At 35.1% G+C, this 5,289-nt stretch overlaps 1 protein-coding gene across 2 annotated transcripts in view; it reads left to right on the top strand.

Annotated features, from left to right (window-relative positions):
- The window catches only part of LOC108757121 (peroxisomal leader peptide-processing protease-like), a 93,338-nt gene that overhangs the window by 14,191 nt on the left and 73,858 nt on the right, over positions 1–5,289 (top strand). Inside the window, exon 1 of one of the 2 annotated variants that reach the window (XM_018501498.1) lies at positions 867–1,219. The exons of the other annotated variant lie outside the window; for it this stretch is intronic. The gene's annotated coding sequence lies outside the window, so the exon portion shown is untranslated. Of the gene's footprint in view, positions 1–866; positions 1,220–5,289 lie in introns of those variants that run through there. 2 annotated transcript variants of the gene reach the window in all.

Genomic DNA, 5,289 nt, shown 5'->3' with positions numbered 1-5,289 from the left:
ATATATATATATATATATATTGTAATATATTCTTAGTTTTTACTAAGATACTATTCTAACGCGCATGTTTAGCATAGAATGTGTAATATATATATCGTTTTGTGAAAGTAGAAGTATGTTGTTTCGTTTGTTTCGTTGAAAATTCGTTTTAATAAAAGCTTCACTAATAATTATAAGTTGAGCTTTACTAACATCGCTTATAATTATAAGCTGAACGACAATGATAGCTACAATTATAACATCGAGCTTATAATTATAGCATATTCATGAAGCTTTTGCGTAAGAAGAATAAGAGAAAATGTATTTTTATGGTACAGTTAAGTTCCATTTAAACATATTATGTAATATATAAACATAATATATTTTATACATTGCATTATATCGTATGTCATATTGTCGTATTATCATGTTTATCATTCTACAGATTTTCTCTGATGTTATATTTTATATTAATATACTTTAATTTATATGTTTTCCGCGCATGAAACTACACTTCGAACATGTGATTTGAGAAAACGACATTTAGGGACTTTTCGAATACCGGACGCCTGTTTATAACATTTATAAACGAAAATACAAGTCGTGTATTCGAATAATAGAAAAATCCCTCATCTCTGTGCCGGAATTTACACCATTCCCAAATCATCGACTTTTAATAATCATTTTGAAGCAATTTTATATCATTTTAATGCCACCATGATTTTTTGTTCTGCTTGAGAGGTCCCGCGAACGCGGGACGGAATTTAAATTTTCCGCGACGTCGTGATCGCAACGCGTCACGTGATACGATTTCAAGCGAATTACGTTGGCGATTAGTTTTTTCGTACTTGCGACGAGTCGCGGTTGACAGGTGCTTTTGTTTCGCGTTAAAGGCGAACCAAATGCCCTAAGTTTACTTGCTATTTGCGCGAGGTAATGTCATTGTGATCATTATCGTATCTTATCATTCGCGCGTTCATTTCGCTTCACGCACTCACCCGAGAGAGCGAGCCGAGTTCGTGGTCGCGTATGAAGAGGTTAGCGCTCGTGGACGCGACGGCGCCAAGTTCGACAGATAATCGCAAGAATCTCGGGTGGCAAACTTGTTCGAGAACGCAATGAATCTTCTTGGAGAATAATAGAAGACGAAACAAAGTCGACGAAGGCAACGAAGCGGCTTCCGCAGTCCATCGAAATTGCTGATTCACGACGTTAGCGGGATAGCGATAAATCGAATTTGGTATGTTTTGCAACGTATTAGAATTCAAATTGGCGGTAAACTTAAGATGTAGCAGTAAAATTTTTAATTATAAAAATTAAAATTAATTTCATATTTTTGACATTTAATTATTAAATATCTTTTATATCATGTATATGTGTAATTTTATAATTGAATATGATACATACGAGTATATAATTATTTAATAAATTAAAAAACGCACATATCTAAATTAAATGAAATATTTAATGATTAAATATGGAATACATTTAAATGTATAACAAATGAAAAATATATAAACATATAAAAATTAAATACATGTAATATGAAAATAACAATTACAAGAGCGGGCGATTACAAAAGAGGGAAGAGAAAGAGGGAGGAAAATGTGAGATTTCGTGGTAAAATTAACAAATCGTTATATTGGCTTTTGATTCACCCGTTTATTCACGCAAAACAAGAATAGACTTGGATATCCGTGTCGTTAATCGTACTCATTGTACACATCTGTTCATATACATACAATATCGTACGTCATACGCATCCACGAAATATACGCATATACGAAATGCGGTGTATACACATTACATATTATATGTATAATATAATTTTACTTTAATTGGATAGGATACAATTCCTCAGCCCTTTCTCATCTTTGTTCTCAAATTTAGCCGCGTATAACGTGTATATCTGAGTATGCGTAGTATATATACTAGTATTTTTTTCCTCTTCGTATCTCCGGACGCGTATTACACCCGTTCTCTGTATTTCTGCGTGTATTTGTACGTACGCGTATTCGTGTGCCGCGCAGATAAAAATATCTCACGCGTGTGTCGTTACCGTCGTTTGCAAATGTGAACAAAAACTATGCAGCGAAAGTCGACGGTGTCTCGTAAAAGTGTGTACACACATCGTCTGCTCATATATCGAGTTCATTCATGTCGGAAGGGAAAAGAGCTAAAAAAAAAAAAAGGAAAAGTAAAAAAGAAAAGTAAAAAAGGAAGAATGAGAAGAACGGAAAAACGTATCCGCAGTCGTGCACGCACGCACGCACGCACGCACGCACGCACGCACAGGTGTTTTTTCCGCGCGCATCGACGAAAGATGAAATTGCAGATCGCAGTTTGCAACTCGCGTCGACAGGTGAGAAACTGTAATTCGTTTCCCGTTTCGCGAGATGTATGTCTCTTACAGAAATTTACTGGAAGGTAGTGATTAATTACTTAATTCGAAGTAATTAATTGAATTTATTTGAAGCACTGTAGTTTCGTGTGAAAAATATAAATGTGGATTTAACATGATGTCCATATAATTCTTACCGTGTTAATATTAATATGGTGTGAATTTAAAACTTCTGGTGTTTATATCAACACCATCATAGTATGTATTAAAAACCTGTAGTGTTAAATCTACTCCACATTGGTGTTCGTATCAACAGTATCATAATTTGTGGATTTAAAACTCATTGTTACATATTGATGTTTATATCAGCACTAACAGGATGACAATTATATAGATACGCATAGAATTAAATCCACACTCATATTTTTTAGTGTTTAATACTCAAAATAAGTATCGACAGTCATAGAGGCATCCTGGAAATGTCCTTAAGACATAGGAACATCTTCTGGATGTCTTTAGAACGTTCCTTGAATTAATCATTATCTTTCAACATTAAATTATATTTCTGTAAGGGATATTCCATCCTCCCGGAGATTCTTTATTTTACAGCGATTCTGAACTAATATTCATCTATACGAATACATTTGTCGAGACGCGATAAGATATTTTCAAATGAAATTGAAAAAAAATATTTCTGCGAGAAATATGTGAAAGGGCAAGTTATTTTACTGCGCGAAGTGCGCTCAATTTTACATGAAAACCGTGAAAACGTTAAAGGACTCCACCTGTCGATGCTGCTGCACATAATTGCGCTGCGCGTTGTTCGGACGATGCTTTTACATTGCATAAATAAAAACGCTGATTTTCTGATGCGCCAAAAAACGCGCATGCTCGAGATTCAGGCCGGCCTCAGGGGAAACACTTCGGGAGTGCGTGAATCAAACTTGCAAATTTTATATCTTAAACAAATAATATAAAAACCACAACAAAATCGGACAGCAAAAAAAATAATACAAAATAGATGCAAGACTATCTAGACACATATTGATTGTAATGTAAACATGTGCCTCTCGATCTTCCTCTTTTAACATAAAAACTTTTAACATAAAAAATTACGAATTTGTCGACGCAGCCTTTTTCTTCGCGATGTGCAAGAAATGAATGCAAAATAGACGCAAATATAAAATAAGTGAAATATATGACGGAGCAATTATACAAATTTGAGCCTCGCCTCGAAGTGTCCGAGTTCTCGAAGACCGTACCTGACGATCGCAGTGACGGAATGATTTCAATACTGATTTTGGAATGGTTCGTAATTCTCTCAGAATGGAAACAAGATGTTGCAAGGCAAGGCGGGATTTTCGTGAAGCGCGTCCTCCGGAAGTTTCGAAATCGGGAGAAAATCAGAAGATTCGAAATTTCAGACTTTTAAACTTTGAAAGCCAATTTCACCAATCGGAAGTTGAATAAAGTTGATATTAATTTTCGTTTAATCGCAATCTTTCCCATTCTCTAGAAATAGAAAATTAGAATATTGTAAACTCCATTTATTCTCTATTCAATTTGACGTTTGTTTTGCATGCAAGTTGTTAGATTGAAATCGAAACTTGTCGACAGAAATTTAAATTAATTTAACATATCTACCAGCTCTCTGAGTTATTCAGTTAGTCTCCAAAATTTTTCCTATTCATTGGCATCTCGCGAGATCGACTCATTGTGTGCCATTCTTTTCTATTTGTCTTGGCTTCTTCGATGATGAATTGTCCCAGGTCAGACTGACTTTCTCCCGGGATTGTTTTGCATATTGTAACTTGGGCAATCAGCTAATTTTGAACGTTTGAGGACGCGCGTCCTACCCCGTTATGCCCGGAGACATCGCTTCCTCGGCTAGGTACGCGCGCTAATACTCTTGCTCTGTTACGTGTCGCTTATATATAACTTAAAAAAACGTGAAAAAATAAATAAATACTACGCGTTTCGTGCGCGACTCCCGTCTGCCGGACGGGCGCGGAAGAAGACGCTCTCCGTTGCTCGCGACGTCGCTCGCAAATAAAGTACAGAATACCTCTTCATCTATCTGCCTCTTTGACGAAGCTTTTGAGAATGGCTGCGTTCAGCAGAAGATCTTGTCTTTAACTTCTCTTACTGGATCTAAGTATATTAATCAATCATATTGAAGAATTTTATAATAGTTTTATACATTTTCGAAGCTGCTTTATTCTACAAAATATTGATGTGGAGTATTGATACAATTGTTACTGTTGATATTAATATTAACATCAACAGAATTTAATACCATGAATTTTAAATCCACATCATGATGGTATCATCATGTTGATATAAACACCAGAGGTTTAAAATTCACATCATGTTGATATTAATATACATTAATACCAATAATATTTTATCTATTGACACGAATTAATATTTTTAGAAAAAGGATGTTTCTCTCCTGAACGCAGCCATTGTCACATATACATTCGACTCGCGCATAATTGAATACCGTTGGACATTAATCAGCATCTCTTCCACCGTGACGCCCGGTGCGTTTACCTCGGCGAAAACGTCGTCATATAAATTGCAATAATAACAACAATAATTCTACTATGCCATAATAATATTATTAATAATAATATTAATAATGCGGTCGCCGTTTGAGCGACCGATGGACCTTTGATCTACTCTTCTTAATTGTCTGTTTTAAAATACTTGGCAGAATAAAAAAAAATCTTTTCTTTCAAATATTCGCCAAATTCCCGCATTTGTTTTTCATTGTTTTTTCCGTGTGCCTGAAAACGTTAAAATATGTATTATATCTGTATTACGCGATGTATTCTAACTACCGACACTTTCTTCGTCCGTCGCGCGTACGTTTTTTTATAAACGACTAAAGGCTCAGTAACTAAACAACAAACGGATGAAGAATGGCGACAATAATAAAAATATAATCCTGACGTAAAAATAATCGA

The sequence above is a fragment of the Trachymyrmex septentrionalis genome, unplaced genomic scaffold (genome assembly GCF_001594115.1).
Source record: "Trachymyrmex septentrionalis isolate Tsep2-gDNA-1 unplaced genomic scaffold, Tsep1.0 scaffold132, whole genome shotgun sequence".
In the NCBI taxonomy this organism is placed as follows: domain Eukaryota; kingdom Metazoa; phylum Arthropoda; class Insecta; order Hymenoptera; family Formicidae; genus Trachymyrmex; species Trachymyrmex septentrionalis.
The sequence above is the reverse complement of the archived record's forward strand: the minus strand, read 5'-3'. Positions and strand labels throughout refer to the sequence as shown.